Source organism: Protopterus annectens, chromosome 9.part0 (genome assembly GCF_019279795.1).
Source record: "Protopterus annectens isolate FY-2018-M chromosome 9.part0, PAN1.0, whole genome shotgun sequence".
Lineage (NCBI taxonomy): Eukaryota > Metazoa > Chordata > Ceratodontiformes > Protopteridae > Protopterus > Protopterus annectens.
Genome location: NC_056743.1, coordinates 1342517825 through 1342540166, shown reverse-complemented (window position 1 = coordinate 1342540166; position 22342 = coordinate 1342517825). Strand labels below are relative to the sequence as shown.

At 43.7% G+C, this 22342-nt stretch overlaps 1 protein-coding gene across 1 annotated transcript in view; it reads left to right on the top strand.

The window, feature by feature from the left end:
- Positions 1–22342, top strand: part of NSD3 (nuclear receptor binding SET domain protein 3) — a 4286093-nt gene that overhangs the window by 2046023 nt on the left and 2217728 nt on the right. The gene's annotated exons all lie outside the window — the stretch shown is intronic.

Below are 22342 nucleotides of genomic sequence, written 5' to 3'. Positions count from 1 at the left end.
CCTGGAAAAACCTATCAGTTTATGCCTTTCCCCCTCTGCCTCTCCTCTCCAAAGTGCCACTAAGGGTCAAACAGGACAAACCAAGGACAATACTGATTGCACCAGACTAGCCACGCCAACACTGGTACCCCCTCTTGCGCAGTGTGTCCCTGCTGGAGCTATGGCACCTGCCTCAGACCCCTGCCTTGCTTTCCCAGCAGGAGGGCCAGATTCTGCACCCACAGCATCAAACCCTGAACCTTGCAGCCTGGCTAATTACCTGATCTCCCCGTTACCATCCCTCAGTAAGCAAGTGATGGATGTCATTCTGGAGGCAAGGAGGCCTAGTACTAGAAAATCCTATGCTGAAAAATGGAAAAGATTCTGTTCCTGGAGCCAAAGTCAGGGGATGGGCACAACAGTGCCCAATTTACCACATATTCTTCAATACTTAACTGAGATGCTTCACAAGGGCCTTTCCTTTTCTTCCATCAGAATTCATGCCTTGGCCATTTCAGCACATTATAATACTGAGCCACCCCTCTTCTGTCATGCACTGTTGAAACAATTCCTCAGAGGGGCCAAAAACTTAAGACCACCCAGGAGAGCCCCTACTCCAGTCTGGGACCTTAACTTTGTACTGGAAAGCTCACTCTACCTCCCTTTGAGCCAGCTGCAAATGCAGAGTTGAAATTCCTTTCTTGGAAAACAGCCTTTCTTCTAGCCATCACTTCAGCAAGAAGGGTGTCTGAATTACAGGCCCTCATGGCAGTGGGGCCTTTCATCATCTTTCATGCGGACAGGGTGTCCCTCAGGACCAAGCCTTCCTTTATGCCCAAGGTGGTATCCAGTGTGGCCCTTAATCAGTCCATTCATTTGCCAACCTTCTTTTTTAATCCACAGAACAAAGGGGAACGAATACTGCACTCCTTGGACGTGCACAGACAACTTAGAGTTCACTTGGACAGGACTAAGCCTCTCAGGAAATCTGAACAGCTGCTGGTTGCATTTGCTGCAGGGGCATAGGGGGAGGCCATTTCAAAGCAAACCATTTCTAAGTGGATAGGCCATTGCATTAATTTCTGCTATAAGCACCATGCAAAACCTACCCCACAGGGGGTAAGACCTCATTCCACCAGGGCTGCATCTATCTCTACAGCCTTTCTCAGAGGTGTCCCTACCAGAGACATCCTTGAAGCTGCTACCTGGAGTTTTGTACATATCTTCACCAAGCATTGCCACTTGCCAATTTTTTATAAATCCAGAGCTGGCTTTGCCGCTGCAGCTGGTCCTAATGCTATCTAATTGCCTCCTCCCATCCTTAGCTTTGGGAATCTACCCAAATGTGATGACTGCAACAGTGAAACATGAAGGGCATAGTACAGTTGTGTACACTTACCATAAATGTAGATGTTCAAGTGTATTCAGTGTTGCAGTCCTGGTTACCCTCCCTCCAGCCCCCTGTTTTCTATTGACTATACATCTATTCTTGTTTACTGTGCTTAAAGCTTTCTGGTGTATTTGCTTTTTATTGGAGGTGTAACCTTGTATATAATTGCTTCCCGTTATGGGGGCACCTGACATCTGGGGCAAGAAGAACTGATGTAATGGCATCGGCTGCATGCTTTATACCCCTGACTACCTGACGTCATGGAAGATGAGACATCAACCGACGCAGGACCCAAGACTTTGATAATCAGGCCGACTGAGGGCTCCTGCAAGCAGATAACCCAAATGTGATGACTGCAACAGTGAATACACTCTAACATCTACATTTATGGTAAGTGTACACAACTGTACTTTCTTTCCTGGTGATGTTTTTTTTTACCTAGGCTCAGGCTGGTGCTTGGCGACATTCTGTTCTGAGGGTGGTGTGTGCTGACATCCGCTTTACACCCAATGTCTCTTTATGACTGACATACGCGAGAGATGTGCGGCATCACACATACCTTGCACTAGCATGTAAACTTTTGTATGTGGGCTGGATGTACAAGTCAGCCTTATGTGATGAGTACTGCAGCATATAGAAGAGAAGGACATCTATGGTTAAGATAAAATTTTACACAGCTGTTCATTTTGGCTGCTTACTTTGTGTATGAAAGCATGCATTTCCAAAAGGTTCAACATTTATTGACATAATTGTCAGGGAATGTTACTACCATAATTCTCTATAAAAGATCCTTTGACTGGGCACCTCTCCCCAAAGAGAAAGGAGAAGTTGCATTTTGAATATTAACGAAAAACAAAACCGTTATTTTAATGTCTTGCTTCAACTTATATAAAGTATACAAATAGCTCGTTTATAGCAAGATGCATACATTTCTTAGGTCTAAAATCAGATCAGCATTATGTATTTGTCTTTTAGGTTTTTCGTATTTCATTCTAAGTTGAACTGGAAACTGGACATTGGCTTTCATATTATTTTGTGAGAACTGCATTTTGTTAATGTATAAAGGCTCATTATGGCCTGATTTATGATTTTATGACGTTATGATTCTTAACTTCAAATGACATACTCCCTCAATTGCTTCAAGATATTCTTATTAAAATTTCAAGACAAATCCCTTCTAGAATCTTACTATCACTTTGTTGTGCACAGCAGTAGCTTTTAAGCAAGTTAAGCAGCTGAAATCTGAAGTGCATGCAGGTTAACATCCATATTTTGCCTGAGCATATAAAATAACAGAAATTTTACTATTTTCTTGAAAAGGGTATTGTTTTTGATTCTCATTTTTTAAGATGCACCTTTAATTTGATGTAAAGACATACTGAGTTGGTCATCCTGAAAAAGAATGCAAACTTCACATTTTTTGTGAAATAAATGGCAAAAATAGTGTACCCAAATGGCTGTATAAGACTGCTGGTAGTACCTAGAAATAAATGACAGGTTTTGTGCAACTGTTATTATATCAAATTTCTTGGACTAATAAATAATGATCTTCAGCTTTAAAATGCATTTAGCTAGTTGTTTCATTTATAAATACATAGTAGCCCTCTTCATATAGTATGGTTTACTGCTTGAGTCTAAAGTAGGGGATGACAGAAGTCCAGTAACAAAGCTGTCTGTATTCAGGAGAGGTAGATAAGATTTTTACTTGTGGTATAATTGTGTATTGACAATTCAGTAAAGAAATATTCTAGGCCATTGTACTTGACAGAAGTTCAGAGTTTCACCCACAGTGAAAACTTGAGTTTGAGGCAAAACTGTAGTTTGTGGCAGTAAAGGCATATGAACTAAGGACACTGTAGTCTGTGTCTGAAAGACTGTATTTCTGTTCCCCTCTAACATTTCATTGTAATCTGATGTCATTTTCATCCATTCCTCAACTGATGGGTTCGGATTGGAGACTCATCTGACTTGGCCGCTTCTTCTAGAGCATAGGATCATTGAACTCTCAAGCTCCTCCCTTTACCCAAAATGCCCCACCAACCTAACGTACCTCAAATCTTGTTTGCCACCAGTAGGTTCAGACGTGGATTGCAAAGTCTCAAGTGTTGTGGTGTAGTTTTCAAAATTTTTCCTTGTTGGCTTTTACATGAATTTTGATCATTTTTATATTTTACCTGACTTTCTCCTCCCTCCCATAATATTCTTATCTCTGCTCCTAATTACCATTTTTTAGGTAATTTCTAGCTTACCTTCATTGTTTTTCCTTTGTACTCCTTGAGTACTTGTTTCTACCATTGTTGGTGTTTTTTTTCTTATTTCCCTTCTCTCTGTCTTTTTCTTTCAAAAAAAAAAGTTTGTCAGTTAGTTTAGTACCGTTTTTTCATGGTACATTGTTTCTGCTGATGTCCTTCTATTCATCTGTTGCAGTATTCTCTATATGAGAGAGTTCTCCAATCTAGACTAGTATACAAAAGTCTTTCACTACTGTAGGGTGTGGCTGCTCTCTTACGTCAGCCATAAAAGTGACATACACGTGCACCTACCTCAAAACTTCTCTGCCACCAGTCCGAACATTGGTCTGCTTGCCGAGCCATTTGCTTGTTCCAGTGATTTTCTGCCTCTTTGGAGAAGTCTTGTTTCTTTTACTACTGTTTTGTAGTAGGATTCATGTCATCCAAAAAAGGCAAATTCCAGTGTAGAAGACAAATGCCACATAAAAATAACCATCTCCAGTGTTTGTTCTGCCTAGGGCCTACCCATAACCACAAATCCTGTCCCATTTGCCAGACCTTTGTGCTCAAGACCCTTAGAAGTCGACTTTCTTCCTTAGCCATTTGCTTGAAAAACCAGTGCTTAAACGTCCCAGCCAAAAGTGCAATGGAGGGTCTTCTGGGCCCCAGGTCGAGTCTGTTGCTAAGCAGAAGGCCAAAAAGTCGAGGCCTGAAGCTTCTGCTGTGCCTCTTACTACAGACGTCTCTCCTGAGGCGGATGAAAGGCTGGAGATGTGTACATTTCCTGGTTCTGGTTCACAGGCCGAGCCCGATGTTGAAGCCACCTTGGATCCAACGATGGGCATGTCCTCAGAGGCCAAGCTGGCATCCATCACAGATGTACAAGGGAAGCCGAGGTTCATGATACCTGAAGGCCCTAAGAGGGTACCTCAGATTCTGGTGCGGGAGGAAATTCACTCCGACATTATTGAATGTATGCCGACATCTGGATCTTCCTCTGTTATATATGGCAGACCTGCATCAAAAGATGCAGAAAACCAAACACTTGTCCCCCCCTAAGGAACCTCAGTTAGTGGGAACAATTCACCCAATACCTTTTCAAGGTCTTATGGCCCTTACGACCCCTTGGGGTGTTTCAGTCCCTGCCACACCCTGCAAATCTCTCCACAGAAAAGGGTTAGGGAAGATGTTTCTTCAGATGAAGAGGCATCCTCAGAAGAGGGATCTCTGGCCTATTCCTCACAGATCCCCTCCCTCTAGATTATGCTTCCCCAGAGGCGGACTCCAATGAAACTGACTCACCCATGAAAGAACTGTCTTTTGGAGAGACCCTAGTTAGAATCAGAGATCACTTCAGATAAGACATCACGCAGGTACCTGACGTAAAAAAGAGATGCTATGACCTTCTGCAGGTGGAATCACCCAGCCCTTCAGCTATTCCTCCTGTGTTACCTGCCGTCTAGATGCCTTTGCCTTTGCCTGTGCCTCCAAGACCCCTGATTCCCAGCCTTCTTCCCCTAAGAAGCCTGACCAATTTTACAAGTTCCGTGAGGACTGCAAGTTCCTGTTTAAATGTCCTTCAGCAGACCCATCGGTTATTTCAGTGGCTTCAGACAAACCATCCAGGTTACTGCCTTCAACCTCTCTCCTACCTTCAGATAAGGGCAGCAGGATCCTGGAAAGGCTGGGCAAGAAGTGTATACTTCAGCCACCTTGGGGTTTAGAGCCATTAATTACCAGATAAACTTGACCAAATTTGACCTAGAGCTCATGTCTCAACTCTCCCAGGTCATTTCTGATTTGCCTGACTCAGAGAGTAAAATCTTGGCTGCATCTTTGCTTGGAGCCTCCTCACAGGTAGCACGCCACTCCATCAAATGCAGCTATGATGCTGTAGAGGCTTCTGCCAGGGCAGCTGCCTCTGGCTCTGTCTTAAGAAGATTCTTCTTGTTAAGACTCCAGCCATTACCAGAGGATGTTAAATCTAAGCTTATGGTTGCCCATTTGGACAACTCCACATTGTTTGGCTCTGCAGCTGCTAATTTATTTAAATGCCAAAAGGGAAAGGAATTGCAGGCATTGAATCCTGTCTTAGTCTCCCCAGTGCCTAAATTTCAGTGAAATTACCTATGAAAAACCACCCGTCTCCACCTTAAACAAAAAAGGATGATAAGAGGCCTCAGCAGCCAGTGCTGTTCCTGCAACTCTGGCTCAAAAGTGGCCCTTTCCAGACGAGCCTGGTTCCTCTTCCCAAACCTCCACACCCACATTCTCCTTTCCCAGTGCCTCACCCTGTGGGTAAGCATAACTCAATACTCCTGGCTTCTCTCTGTCATTCAGAAAGAATACTTTCTGGTATGGGATTCCTTGCCTGCCTTCAGGGGCACCCTTCAACCACCAAAGGAACAGCTACTCTCCTTTCCAGAGGTACAACTATACCTGTGGAGACAATGGACCATTCAGATAGATCCTCAAGACCAAAAAAGGAAGAGGTTCCTACTCCAGAATGTTCCTAGTGCCCAGAAAGGGTGGCCCTTGCAGACCCGTTTTGGATCTATTTCATCGCCTTCCTGAAGGTAGGCACCTTCCATATGTTAACTGTCATTTCCCTGTATTTTGCCACAAGTCTGCTTGGCTTCCCTAGATATAAAAAATGCACATCTACACATTCCTATCCACCGTAACAGCAGGAAGTTTTTACATTTTTCTGTGGCTTCCTGCCATTTTCAGATGTTCATCGTGTTTCACTGTTGCAGTCATTACACTTGGGTTATCCTGCTGGCAGGTGACCCGCAGTCAGCCCGAGTTCCAAAGTCTTGGTCTGGCGTCGGTTGCTGTCGCCTCTTCCCTGACGTCAGTGTGCCAGGGGTATAAAAGTTGCAACCGATGCCATTTTCTTCATCCTTTCTTGCCGTGCGGTGCCCAAAGCAAAAGCAGTTCGCAAGTGCCGGTCGGCCAACTCCTGAGATTTTCAAAATTAAATTTCAGAACCGAAGTCTTCAATAAAGCTAAGTACCCCGTTGGGAAAACTTTTTCTTGCTCCAGACCAATGTCAGTAAAAGTTAATAATTGTATTTCTTGTGGGAAGCAAATACCTCATAAGGACTTTCACTCTTACTGCATTCCTTGCCTAGGCCCTGACCACGACGTTACTAGTTGTCGGTTTTGTGCTAGATTCGATAAACGCACTATTAAACATCGGTTTGATTTTGCTTTACATTATTTTGGATGAAGATTTAATTATATAATGCCGTCGGAACAACCGACGACCGGAATGTATAAAAAACGCAAAGACAAAGACAGGCATCCGAGGTCCAAAACCGACGAAGCCTCTTCTAGGCCAGTTGCCGGTTCTCAGTGAGGTGCTTTCGCAGCCCCTGACACCCGCTACCTCAGAGCCACAGGCCTTAACCGACAGCCATGTGGAGACACCGAGGCCTGTGGAAACTCAAGGTATTGGGCCTACGGAAACTATACCCTCAGATGGGTCCGGAGCTGCTGAGCAGGCACCGGCTTCTGAGGGTGTTTTCAGACCTTCACAGCTTACAATTAAGGCTACTACAGCAGCAAAGGCAAAGTCAAAAACACCATTAAAGACAAGGAAACAAGTGCAGCATTCTCCAGAACAGCCATCCATGACAAAGAAACAGATGCTTAAAATGGCCGAAGACCTTATTACTTTAATCAGGAGTTCCCATCCTCCTCCTGACAAAAGGCCTAGGCAAGACACTGATTATGATTCCTCTGATCAGGTTTCCATTTCCTCTGATTCTTCTTCTGATCAGGGCTATTCTCTCCCTCCCTATGAGGACTCTGATGCTGAAGAGTCCATTCCTTCAGCCTCACCGCCTGAGGATTATTCTTTTGGGGAAACCCTGCACACCATGAGGGAGCATTTCCACTGGGAGAGCCAGGATTACTCAGAATCCAAGAAAGGCTCAGAGATTTCCTTTTATTGCCTCAGCACAGGCCCCTGGCTATCCCTCCTGTGCTTGATATTGTAGATGTTTTTTCCTGAATCCAGTCTGTCTCCAGATTCTTTACCCCCTGCTCCAGTAAAGCCAGACAGATACTACAGGGTCCCTGACTCTCATAAATTTCTTTATAAAAACCCCGCTGCAGACCCAGAAAAAATTTCTCAGGGTCCTAAAGGGGTTAAAGCTTCCACTGCCAAGAATCATGTCCCCTCAGATAGGGATTCCAGAGCTCTGGGCAGATGGGGGAAAAAAAGTTTACACTTCTGCTACTTTAGCTGTAAGAGCTTTAAACTGTCAGTTTCACATGCTTAAATATCAACAGTATCTCATGTCATTGTTAAAGCAGAAAATGGTTACAAATATAGAAAGTCCTGACAGTAAAGAAATGCAGGATTTATTGCATGCAGTTGAGCAAGTGGGAAAGCATACTCTGCAGTGTTGTTTTGATTCATTAGAGGCTTCTTGTAGAGCTGCAGTTACAGGCTCAGTAATTCGAAGACATGCTTGGTTAAAAGAACAAAGATTACCTGACCATGTTAAAGTAAAATTATTGGATGCTCCACTACAGCATGATACTTTGTTTGGTGTTAAGGCAGAAGAGGTGTTAAAGAAAATGGAGGATAAAGCAAAGTCAATGCAAACGGTGAAAGATTTCTTACACGTTCAACCACCTAGATTTAGCAGAAACTGACCTTCAAAAAATTGGTCCTTTCCAGTGTCAGACAGGCCACAAAGAGGCAGATACAGATGCCCAAGAGGCAGATCTCAGCCCCAAGGCTCCTGCAGACCTAAACAGTGGGGTGCTTCAGCCCCCAAAGGAGGAGAAGACAAATCACAACCTTATAGGAAATGGTCACAATGACTTCCCTCTGCTAATGCCAAGCTCTTAAGAGTTGACAGCACCCCTAAGGGGAAAGCTAGCACTTTTCTCAAAAAATTGGCACATGATCACCCAAGACCAATGGGTGCTGAATATAGTTTCTCAGGGGTACAGGTTCCACTTCCATACGCTTCCAAAACCAAAAGGTATGCCAAACCTGCCGCAAAACCAATGGGCAGAGGCACAAAAACAGATTGCTGCTCTTATGGATATGGGAGCTATTCAAAAAGTTCCACAAGAAGAACAGGGGCAAGGATTTTACTCAAGACTTTTCTTAGTACCCAGAAAAGACAAAGCCTGGAGACCAATAGGACCTGTCAATCCTGAATACTTTCCTGGATGTTCCAAAATTCAAAATGTTAACACTTCAACAACTTCTGCCCATCCTGGGCAAGGAGGCTTGGCGAGTTACTTTGAATCTCAAGGAGGCATACCTGCACGTCCCAATCAGACAATCGTGCAGAAGATACCTCAGATTTATAGCAGGCTCAATGCATTACCAATTCTCTGCACTGCCCTTTGGCTTATCTACTGCGCCCAGGGTCTTCACAAAATGCCTGGCACCAGTAATTGCATTTTGCAGACAAAAAGGAATTCAAATATATCCTTACTTGGACGACTGCCTTATTCAAGCAGAGAGCAAGGACATTCTTCTAAAGCACCTGGCGTTTGTAAAAAGATTGCTAATTTGCCTAGGGTACACAGTAAACGAAAAGAAATCAAAACTAGTACCCTCTCAAGAGATAATATTCCTGGGTGCAAGCTTAAATACAACTGCCCAGATGGCTTATCTCACGTCAGACAAACAAAGGCAACTGACTCATTACTTTCAAATGATGGCAACAAAGACCCAGCTCCCTGCAAGAAAAATTCTGCAGGCCCTGGGTTTCATGGCATCCTGCATTCTACTAATTCCATATGCAAAACTGCATATGAGGAAACTACAATGGTATCTAAAAAGTGTTTGGACTCAGCATTGTCACAACCTATAGACAATCATAACTTTGATTCCCTGCCTACAGCAGGAGTTTCGATGGTGGTCCCAGGCCTGTCACCACAACAAGGGACAGCCTTTCACCTTACCTACAGCCAAGCAAACAATAACAATGGATGCATCGGATTATGCCTGGGGAGCACATATGGCAGGAAAATGTATTCAGGGCACGTGGCCCAAGGAGCAAATGCATCTTCACATCAATCAAAAAGAGATGCTAGCTGTACAGAATGCCCTGACAGCCTTCAAGGACCTAATACATCCAGGACAACTACGAATAAAGCCGGACAATACCACAGATGTTCCTTGTTGCCTACAGCTGCAGTCATAACAGATGGGGGTTCTCCTGCCGTCAGGCGGGTCCTCGGTCGGCCGAATTCCAAAGTCTAGGTCCGGCGTCGGTTGTCGTTGCTTCCTCCCTGACATCAGTGCGACAGGGGTATAAAAGAACCAGCCAACGCCATTTTCTTCAGTCTTTCTTGCAGTGCGGTGCCTGAAGCAGAAGCAGTTCGCAAGTGCCGGTCGGCCAGCTCCTGAAATTACAAAAATTTTGCAACCAAAGTCTTCTTGAAAGCTAAGTACCCCATTGGGGAAACTTTTCTTGCCTCAGACCGATGTCAGACAAAGTTAATAATTGTATTTCATGTGGGAAGCAAATACCGCATAAGGATTTCCATTCCCTCTGTATTCCTTGTTTAGGCCCAGACCACGACGTCTCGGTCTGTCGCTTTTGTGCTACATTCAACAAACGCACTATTAAGCGTCGGGCGGAGTTCGCCCAGCATTATTTTGGCAAAAAATTTAACTATATTGTGTCGTCGGATAGTCCGACTCCAGTTTTGTCTAAAAAGCGCAAAGATACGGACCGACACACGAGGTCCGCGGCCTCTACCGACACCACGCCAAAGCCGACTACACGTGGTCCGGCTCTCAGCGAGGCGCCTACGCAGCCCCTGACTACCGACGACACTTCATTGGCGGTATCTCCTATGCCCGAGGTCGCAGGCTCCTCGGCCCACACCTCAACTACAGATACCGAAGCCACTCTTGGCGGTGAATCTCAAAATGTGGACAGGTCTACCTCCTCTCAAGGTGTCTTCAGACCTTCCTCTTCTTTTTCCATCAAGGCTTTCACTAAGTCTAAAGCAGCCATGCATTCTAAGAGACAAGCTGCACAGGGCCCATCTTCAGGCCCCATGCCTAAAAAACAGATGCTTAAAATGGCTGAGGATTTAATTACTCTTATCAGGGGTTCTCAACCCCCCCCCCCCGGACAAAAGGCCCAGAGTGGAGGAAGAATCCCCCTCCTCTGATCACGGCTCCATTATATCAGAGCACTCTGATGAACAGGAACATTCTTACTCCCCTTTTGAAGATTCTGATGCATAGGAGTCCATTCCCTCTGTATCCCCCCCAGAGGATTACTCATTTGGGGAACCTTTGCATACCTTAAGGGAACACTTCCACTGGGAAGGCCAAGATTATTCAGATTCCAAGAAAAGGCTTAGGGAATTTCTCTTGCTACCTCAGCACAGGCCTCTGGCTATACCTCCTGTCTTGGACATACTAGATGATGTGTACTCGGAGGCCTGCCTTAACCCGGATTCTCTACCTCCAGCCCCAGTCAAGCCTGACAGGTACTACAGGGTTCCTGACTCACATCAATTTCTATACAAAAGCCATGCTGCTGACCCAGAAACTATCAAACAGGGCCCCAAGGGAATTAAGGCCTCCACTGCTAAAAATCCATTACCTTCCGAGAGAGATTCCAGATTCTTAGAAAGGTGGGGAAAAAAGGTATATACCTCGGCCACCTTAACCATGAGGGCATTTAACTGTCAGTTCCATATGCTAAAGTACCAACAGTTTTTGTTATCACAATTGAGAAGTAAAATGTCACAACCTGAACAACCAGATTTGAAGGAGTTGCAGGATTTGATGCATAGTGCAGAACAAGTGGGTAAACATACCTTACAATGGGGTTTTGATGCTGTAGAGGCCTCATGTAGAGCTGCTGTTACAGGATCAGTCATATGTAGACATGCCTGGCTCAAGGAACAAACCTTACCAGATCTTGTCAAAGCTAAATTACTAGATGCCCCTCTACAAAATGATGTATTATTTGGTGCTAATGCTGAGGAGGTATTAAGGAAAATGGAGGAAAAGGCTAAATCAATGCAAACAGGAAAGATTTTCTACAGGTACAACCCCCACGTTTCAGTAGAAATTGGCCTTCCAAAAATTGGTCCTTTCCAGCCACGGACATACCCCAAAGAGGTAGATACAGGCGCCCGAGGGGCAAAGGGCAATCCCAAGGATCGTTTAGAGGCAGACAATGGCAAGCTCCTACACAAAGAGGTGGTGAGGATAACTCGCAACCATTCAGAAAGCAAGCCCAATCACTTTCCCCTTTGCATGCCAAGCAAGACTCAAATGGCAGCACCCTTAGGCGGAAAACTGGCATTATTTTCAAAAAATTGGCATATTGTCACAAAAGACAAATGGATCCTGGACATTATAAACAGAGGCTACAGATTCCATTTTCACACCCTTCCAAAAATGAGAGGCATGCCAAACCTGCCACACAATCAAAGGGCAGAGGCACAAAGACAAATTTCAGATTTCATAGACATGAAAGCTATTCAATAGGTACCTACGCACGAACAAGGTCAAGGTTTTTATTCCAGACTATTCCTGGTACCAAGGAAGGGAAAAGATTGGAGACCTATTTTGGACCTATCCATCCTAAACACATTTCTACTCGTACCAAAATTCAAGATGCTCACTCTACAGCAGCTTCTTCCCATGCTGGGCAAGCAGTCTTGGCTGGTAACATTGGACCTCAAGGAGGCATACCTGCATGTCCCAATCAGATAAAATTGCAGAAGATACCTCAGATTTCTTGCAGGTTCAAACCATTATCAATTCTCTGCATTGCCCTTTGGCTTATCTACTGCACCCAGAGTATTCACGAAATGCCTGGCATCAGTAATTGCCTACTGCAGACTTCAAGGGATACAAATATATCCCTATTTGGACGACTTCCTGATCCAAGCGGACAGCAAGCACATTCTTCTGAAACATCTGGCTTATGTAATAATGTTATTGAATTCTCTGGGATACACAGTCAACAAAAAGAAATCAAGGCTAATACCCTCTCGGAAGATAATTTTCCTGGGTGCCTATTTGGACACAAACACCCAGATGGCCTACCTCACGCCAGAGAAGCAGGGGCAACTAATTCAATACTTCAGAACACTAACAAATTGCACCAGGCTGACTGCAAGGAAAATCCTGCAGGCTCTGGGATTCATGGCATCTTGCATCTTACTAATCCCATGTGCAAAGCTGCATATGAGGAAACTACAATGGTACCTGAAAAACATATGGTCTCAACACAGCCACAGTTTGGAAACAATACCACTAATTCCATGTCTGCAAAAGGAATTTCTGTGGTGGGCTCAAGCATGTCAAACAAACACAGGTCTTCCATTCAGCATGCCTCAAGCAAATCAAGTCATCACAACAGACGCCTCGGACTACGCCTGGGGGGCGCACATGACAGATCGGTGCATTCAGGGCAAGTGGTCCCAAAAAGAAAAGCACCTTCACATCAATCAAAAAGAAATGATAGCAGTAATAAATGCTATTATAGCTTTCAAGGACCTTCTACAACCAGGTCAACTATTGATAACGGACAACACCACAGTTATGTGGTACATAAACAAGCAGGGAGGAACACATTCTTACCCCCTATGCAGACTGGCCATGTCACTTTGGAACATGGCCATGGACTTACAAATGGAACTACAAGCGCAGTACTTGCCAGGCAAGGAAAACACGCTGGCAGACATCCTAAGCAGGAATATGACAGATCCACACGAATGGAAGTTACATCCAAAAGTTTTTACAGAAATAATCCAAGAATGGGGAAGGCCAGACATATAGATCTCTTTGCCTCCCACAAAAATCATCAATTGACAAAATTCTGCTCAAGGATCTTCCATCCAAAGGCCTGGAGAGTGGACGCTCTCTCTTTCAGTTGGACATCAATGACAGTTTATGCCTTCCCACCTCTTCCTCTGCTGCCCAAAGTTCTATTGAAGACCAGAGCAGACAGACCAAAGATGATCCTCATTGCTCCGGACTGGCCAAGGCAACACTGGTACCCATTCCTGAAGAGCCTGACGCATTCCCCACCATGGACCTTGCCTCTAATGCCTCTTCTTCTGACTCAGCACAGCTTCAAAACTCTTCACAGTCAGCTAAAAACACTCAGTCTAGCTGCATGGTGATTCCTTAGCATTACAGCAGGCCCTACTCTCCAAGGAGGTGCAGGATGTCATTTTGGAGGCCAGAAGGCCATCAACTAGAAAATCTTACTCCGCAAAATGGAAACGTTTTTGTGTCTGGAATGAGAAAAAGGGCCAGGACCCTGGAAAACTGAATTTACCTCAAATACTACAATACTTGGCTGAACTGCTAAGCAGTGGACTTTTTCTCCTCCATCAAAATCCATGCCTCAGCCATTTCTGCAGAATGATCCACCTTTATTCTCTCACCCTCTCAAGACAGTTCCTCAGAGGGGCTAAGAATTTAAGACCTCCAAGGAAACAACCAATACCTGCTTGGGATCTTAATTTCATTCTGGAAAAACTGACCTTACCTCCTTTTGAACCAGCTGCCTCATCAGATTTGCAATATTTGTCCTGGAAAACAGCTTTCCTTCTGGCTATCACCTCAGCTCGTAGAGTTTCAGAACTACAGGCTCTCATGGCTGTCCAGCCTTTTATCATCTTCCATCAGGACAGAGTTTCCTTACGAACCAACCCGTCCTTTATGCCTAAAGTGGTGTCCAGGGTAGCTTTAAATCAGGCCATAGATTTACCTACTTTTTATCCTAATCCTCAAAACAAAGGTGAGAGATTACTACATTTCTTGGACATCCACAGACAACTGCGTTATTATTTGGACAGAACAAAGCCTTTCAGAAAATCAGAACAGCTCTTTGTGGCCTATGCGGTAGCAGCTCAAGGAAAGCCAATTTCCAAACAGACAATCTCAAAATGGATAGCCCACTGCATACGCTTCTGCTATTCCTTTCATGGCAAAACTGTACCTACAGGCATTAGAACTCATTCCACCAGGGCCACAGCCACCTCTGCAGCCTTCCTCAGAGGAGTTCCTACCAAGGATATTTTGGAAGCAGCCACTTGGAGTTCTGTGCATACCTTCTCCAAGCACTACAACCTACCATTATACTCCAAATCTAGAGCAGGCTTTGCCACTGCAGTCTTGCAGGGCATTTTGGCTCCTCCTTGTTCCACCTAGTGCCTACCACCCCTTTCTTAGCTTTGGGATTCTACCCATCTGTTATGACTGCAGCTGTATGCACGATGAACATAGTACAGTTTTGTACCTACCATAAATGTAGATGTTTGAGTGCTAATACAGCTGCAGTCCAGGTTTCCCTCCCTCCTTCCCCTCTTGGGACAGGCCTATAGGCTAGCACATCCTCATACAACCTGATTGGGGTATTCATTTATGATGTATTTGCTTGCAACTACTGTATTTTGATTATATTGCACTGCATTATTACACAAATTTATGTATTGCCTTCCTTCTGGGGGCACCTGACATCTGGGGCAAGAAAAACTGAAGAAAATGGCGCCAGCTGGTTCCTTTATACCCCTGTCACACTGACGTCGGGGAAGAGGCGACGACAACCAACGCCGGACCTAGACTTTGGAATTCGGCCGACCGAGGACCCACCTGACGGCAGGAGAACCCGTCTGTTATGACTGCAGCTGTATTAGCACTCGAACATCTACATTTATGGTAGGTACAAAACTGTACTTTCCTCGCAACTGGCTATCCTGCAGTCTGTGTATAACTCATGGGCAGCAAGTTCAGTCATAACCATTAGAAGGCATGCCTGGATGTGCTTATTTGACTTTGTGGAACCATGTAAGTCTTCATTCATCAGTGCGCCCTTTGACGGAGCTTTTCTTTTTGGCCCCAAGTTTCAGGACATGCTCTTTAAGTGTGAACAGGAAGGAAAGACCCTGTCTGCTGTGGTTGTATGTTTTTCTGCTCCTCAAAGGACCTTCTCTAGAACCAATGAGAGGGTAGAAAAATGTGGTTTAAAATGTCCCAGGGTCCTTTCCAGGAGTCATGTGGAGATAGCTCCCCTCTGGGCAGATTGCGGGACTCAAATGGAAAAGGACACCCTTGTGGAGAGGTTGTCTGCAAAACCAGGGATCTAGAGATTCTTTCTTAGATAGGTCCTATCAGTACTCTTGAAAGTCACTCTCTGGAGGCAGTCAGGGGGTTGTCTGTCCCTGCACAAGAGAGCCTGGCTAAATATCACAAAAGACTCATGGGTACATAGGATTATATCCAGAGATTATATTATACCATTTTCCCAACCCCCAATGTTCCACCCAGTCAGAGGGAAGCAGCATCTCTAGAGATAAAAAAGCTGCTGAACAAGAGAGTCATCCAAGAGATCCCCCCAGACAGAGAGGGTCCTGAACTTATTCAAGATTCTTCCTGGTGTTAAAAAATGACAGGGACTTGAGACCAATTCTGGATCTCAGCAAATTATGCCAGTTCATTCAGTATTCACAGTTCTGGATGGTCATGGTTCAGTCCATTCTGCACCTTCTGTAGAAGGATGATTGGATGTGCTTGATAGATTTCAGGGTGCATACTTATCCCATCAGAATTAACAGGCACTCCAAGTAAATACCTATGCTTCATTATCAGTTCATAGCACTGCCCTTTGATCTCACCACAATCCTCAGGGTGTTCACCAAATGCATAGCAGTTGTAGCAGCTCACTTGAGACTGCTGGGATTCCCGGTGTTTCTATAGTTAGACGACTGTCTCCTTATTGCTTCAACCAGGCATCAACTGATACAAGCAAGTGACTACTTATTTCAGCTATGCTCCCATCTAGGAATAACAGTCAATTACAAGTCTCAGCTCACCCCAACACATGGTCTGGAGTTCACAGGTGCTGTTTAGATACGGTCAGTCAGGTAGCTTCTCTTTCCTCGACTTGAATAAACACTCTACAGTTCCAAGTCAAGAAAGTGATCCAGAATTCATTCTTTCCAGCCCGACTGATACTTTAGGCTTTGAGTTCCTTGGCAGCAGCTGTCACCCTTGTTCCACTGGCCAGGTTCCATATGAGAATTGTTCAGTTGATTCTGTCGACTCAGTGGATCGGTTTTACATCATCCATGCCAGGCAAGATAACGCAAGTATGCGAAGGATACCTTTCATGGTGGATTCATTCAAATCAGCTCCTTGAAGGCTGTCCTTTTGTTATACTCCTAACTTAGGCAGCTATAACCACAGACACCTCACAGCTCGAGTGTGGGGGGGGGGGCAGTACTGAGGAAGGACAATCCAAGGTACATGGTCCCCTATGGATGCCCAGATGCATATCAGTGTCCTGGAGATGAGAGCTGTTGTCCTAGCGTTGCAGGCATTGCAAGATATTCTCCCATCCAGGGACAGTTGCATTGCAGATGGACAATACAATATTGGTAGCTGGGTATATCATCAAACAGGAGGGAACAAAATCTTGCCGTCTGTGTTGAGAAGCTATGAGAGTATGGCAATGGGCGATCTCTTCTATTCGCTTTCTAATGGCAACACACATCACAGAATATCCAGTGTGATTGTGGACAAATTAAGCAGGTCCATTCTGATGCGTCATGAGTAGTCTCTCAATGTCAGTGTGGCAGAGAAATTTTTCCTTTGATGGGGCCAGTCATGCTGAAATTGTTTTGCTTTTCCCTTCAACAACAAGTGCAGCAGGTTTTTTGTCCTGATCCTTCCACCAGGGGAGTCGCAGAGAGATTTTGCTGCTCATGATTGACCCTTCGATCTCCTTTATGTCTTTCCAACCTTGCCTCTAATTCCCAAGTTTCTTCAGAAAGCAGTTCAGATGAAAGAGCACAGTTTTCTTCATTGCACCTTTTTGGCTTTATCAGATTTGGCTTCAGTTCCTCAGGCCTCATCATCTGCACTCACCCTGGATTCTGGATTTAACTCCAGCCCTCCTGACTCACCCAACAGACATAACTCAGCTGGACATATCCGGCCTAAAGTTGACCACATGTTTTTTCCAGTTCCACTGATTGCTAAACAGCCCAGGCCCTCCTCCCCATGTATCACATTTTGTTATCTTCCCATAAGGTTTCTATTTCGAAAATCTACAAGAGTAAATGGAAAAAAAATTTGTCTTTTGGGCTTCCAGCAAAGACTTTGATCCTTTTTCAACACCTATCCCAGCTGTCCTTGAATTCTTAGCTTCAGTTTTCAACAAAGGGGCTAGTTGCTCAGCAATTAAAATTCAGTTGGTTGCCATTTGTAATTTTCAGCTGGGCGAAATTAACTCTTACATAGCTTCTTCTAAACTTTGCAAGGCCTTTATTAAAGGATCCTTTCTGCTCAGACTGCCATTGAAAGACCCCACTCACCTTGGCATTTGAATATAATGCTTCAGGCTGTAACTCGATCACCCTTTGAACCTTCGGCCAAAGCTGACCTCAGATTTTTATTTTGGAAATCCATTTTTGTAGTGGCTATTATGTCAGCTAAAGTATCTGAACTCTGGGCTCTGCCTACAAATTCTCCATATCTAATTTTTCACAAGGACAGGGTTTCTTTGCCAACTCACCTATCTTTTTTGCTTAAGGTAGATTCTGAGTCAACTGTTAACCAGGTCATCAATCTCCCAGGCTTCTTTCCAAATTTCTCAAAGGAGAGTACATGTTACGTCTGTTGGATGCATATATACAACTTTGTTTCTACCTTCATAGAACCAAAGACTTTAGGAAATCTGAGCAGTTGTTTATTTCCTTTTCTCCTTCCAGATTAGGCACTACAGTGTCTAAGTTACATTAGCCAAATGGTTAACTGATTGTATGACCTTTGTCTACAGAAAATTGGGTTTACCTTTACCAAAACCTCCTAGGGCCTATTCAATGAGATCTGTGGCGGTCTCTTCAGCCTTTAGGTCTACAGCATCCTTAAACGATGATAGTGCAGCTGCAGTTTGGGCTAATCCACAAACCTTTGTTCATTACAGGCTGGATCTGGTCTCTAGGAACAGAGCAGCTTTTGGCTCAGCAGTGCTCCTAAATATCCTTCCTTAGGGTCCTCCCAGGGTTGTCGTAGTTCTCCCATCATTTGAGGAATGAGTGAAAATGACAACATGAGATTAAAAGCTTATGTACTCACCATAACATTCTATCTGTGTTATCCATTTTCATTCTTCCTTCACTCTCCACCCATCTACCCACCTCCTTTTATATAATTCTGGAAAGATGCAAGAGTGGTATATGAACCTCTGTTCCTTACTTAAGTTCCAGCTTTTCCATTTTCTATTCTACCACTGTCCTTTTACATCTAGGGGCAGCAAACACAATCTGAGGTATGTTAGGTTGGTGGGACATTGTAAGTAAAGGGATAGTTCAAGATTTCTAGGATCCTACACTGTGGAAGAAACAGCCGAGTCAAATCTGAGTGTCTGATCAGAATCCATCAGTTTAGGAAGAATGAAAATAGGCAACACAAATGGAACATTATGGTGAGTACATAACTTTTTATTTTTTTCTGGTTAAATCTGTCCAGTTTTTACTTTTGATTTAATGGCAACTGAGAAAAAAGTATTCTAAGCCATTAATTTGCTGTGGTATTTGAGCAAAAGTTCAAAACGACACACCTCATGGAAACCATGTGGACTGCAAAATGATGAGTGCAGCAATCAACTCTGTGATGACCCACCACTGGACCGGTAATCAAGGAGCCTCAATCCTCACCACTGGCACCAGTGGGGAACATACACTGAGAGGATGACAGGGTATACACTCAGTATTTCCAGATGCAGCTCTGTCTGCATCAAGTGCAATTCCCCTTAAGACCACAATCAGTCTGGGGCTGGTTTCTCCCTCTTTCTCCACATCCCAAGTAAGAAGTCCCACTGGCACAGCTATAGAGTGGCTAAGCCAAGACCTCCAGCACCCTTTCTGTCCAACCAGTGCTTTGTGTCCCTGCCCAAGTAGCTGACACACACATTCTTTGAGGTTTGATTTACACACACACACGCCTGAGAAAGGCTGGCACAGGTTTACTAGCTGTATCCCCTTTTGCCCAGCCTATAACGTAGTTATCACTGCCACCGCCAGCTTTTTATCAGCTACTTTAAGACCCTTAACAATGAGTGCCCAATCTTACTGTGTAGTGTTACTATTAATACAAATGGTAGTTTGACTAAGAGCAAGGCTATTAGGAGTGGCCTACACAGTGTCACCAAATAAATATACAAGTACTGTCAGAACTCAGATCTCTCTACACAGATCAGCCACAATGAAAGGTTTAAATATATTTTAATAATAAATAAAAAGCAAGACAATACTAAATATATATTTACAGTGACATCACAGTTCAAAAATCGCAGGAAATATTTAAAACAACATTGCAGGACTGTCTCAAATAAATAAAGCAACATATCTAAACTAAGCTTTGCAATATTCCTGGACTCTGTCTGAGTACTATAACATAAGAACTTACTGCAGAGCAAGGCAGATGTAGTGAGTGGATCTTGATGTTGTTTGGTCAAAGAGAGAATACAGAATACTCTCTCTCTTTCTCAGAGACTCCTCAAATTAATATCTCAAATATTACTACTGGGATAGTTTGCAGAATAACATCATTTCTTGTCATCTGTCTCTATCCCAGATGAAACCCCCCACTGCTGCAATCTGGAAATGATAAAGCAATAAAACACTTCTGAGGCAATATAGGAAGTTTCTCTAGTGCGGACATTCTGTCTCTAGCTGCCGTAAAGTCATTTTATTTCTACTGTTTTTCTGATGTTTTGCTGGACTGAAGTTAACCTCCTTTGTTCCGGTTTCCAGTGTTAAAATACATACGTTTAAACAGCTACAATAATGTATGTACATTTCTGTTCTCTTCCAACAGGGCACACTGTGGATACATCTTTAATTTAGCTGTAAAATGTTTTATCTCAATCTCCTGTGAGATTTCAGGAAAAAATATTCTAGAAAAACAACAGGGAAATCTGCTATAAAAAATATGATGAAATATTTTATTCTTAATCTTTTTTAATACAGAGTGCTGAATTTGATCACACTGCATTAATTGCTTAAACATTTAGCATGTTAATTGTGGCACGTTGCAAGTGAAACAAATATTCTGCTAAAGTATAAGGGATTAATATTTCTTTAGTGAGTTCTGATTACATCAGGGGTAAAAAAAACCCTGGATTCTGACATTATTGTACTCTGTCTACTGAGCAGAAGTTCAATGCAGCAGCCAAAATGAAAATAGAGCAAAATATTAGACTCTGGTAGTAAAGGTATACAAACTAAAGTGACTGTGGTCTGTCTCTGAAAGGCTGTATCCCTGACCCTGTTTGCAACTTTTTCAGGAAACTTTCAGGTAATAATAGGGTGTACAGTTCATTTCTAACCTTAGTACTTCATGTAACATTTCCAAGTTTGACTGTAGCTTCAACAGCTTGAATGCATGCCATTATTTATTTATTTAAATTTATTGACCGGGAGTGTCCGACTGGATGTAGGTCCATTTTCAGCGGAGGCCCGGGGAGAAAAGCTCCACAGTTAAAATAGACAGTATTTACATTGGATTACATAGTGATTAACAATTTACATAGCAATTACTTACAACATATTTACAGATGAAGAACATAGTACATCAGTAGACAACTAGAATCTTTATCTGTGAAGTGCATACCAGACATTAACAAATGTTACAAGAAGGAGAAGTTTGTGCTGTATAATAAGTACTGGCTTATGAGCATCTGAGCTTGCTATAATCAAGGTAGTTAGTGGAGTGGAAAGAAAGGTAGTGGTTGGATGGGGTGGATGATATTAGAGTGGGAGTTGCAAGGGCATAGCCAGCATGTTTTTAGTTGCGCTTTTAGTAAAGTTTTGAAGTGGGTGCATGATGGTATGGAGGTAATTGTGGATGGGAGTGAGTTCCATAATTTGGCTATATGGCGCAAGAGAACAGTGCTTCACCAGCAGAGTTATTGGCTTTAGTGATCTGCAAGTGATTTTTGCTGCTGGATCTTAGTGGTCTGGTGGTGCAATAGGGTTGGAGTAGATTCGGGAGGGATGGGACATTTATTGGATGGTTTACTAGTTTGTGGGCGAGTGAGAGTTGATACCACTGAAGGAGGTGAGGGAGTTCAAGCCAGCCCAGTTCAGCAAGTGAGAGACAGTGGTGACTACGGTAGGATGCCCCTGTGGCGAACTGGGTGATTTTGTTGTAGCAGGTCTGTAGCTTGTTTAGATCACATTGCCTTAGGTTGGTATATTTTGGAGAGGCATAAAGTAGGGTGGAGATAAGGTGGGAATTTGCTATTGAAATCTTTGCTGCTTTGGTGAGAAATTGCTTATTTCTGTATAACGCTCCTAGTTTTTTGTGGACTTTTTTTATAGTCATGGATATGTGAATGTCAAATTTTAGTTTATTTTCTATTTCCACTCCTAGCAATTTGGTGTGTTCAGTTGGGTATATAGTGGTGTTTTGCCGTGATGTTAAAGTGAGAGTTGTTTTGAGTATGTTTGATGGGTTGGAAGATGAGTAGTTTAGTTTTGTTTGGGTTGAGTATTAATCGGGCATCGGATAACCATGTTTCAACAGAGGAAAAGGCTTCCTGTGTGACTTTTTGCAGTTTTGGTAGGGGCTGGGCTGAGCAGATGATGGTCGAGAAATCTGCGTGCCATGTTTGGTGGCAGTGGCTAGATTATTGGTGAAAACAGAGAAGAGTAGGGGTCCAAGGATGGATCCTTGGGGAACCCCTATGGAGACAGGTAGTTGGGG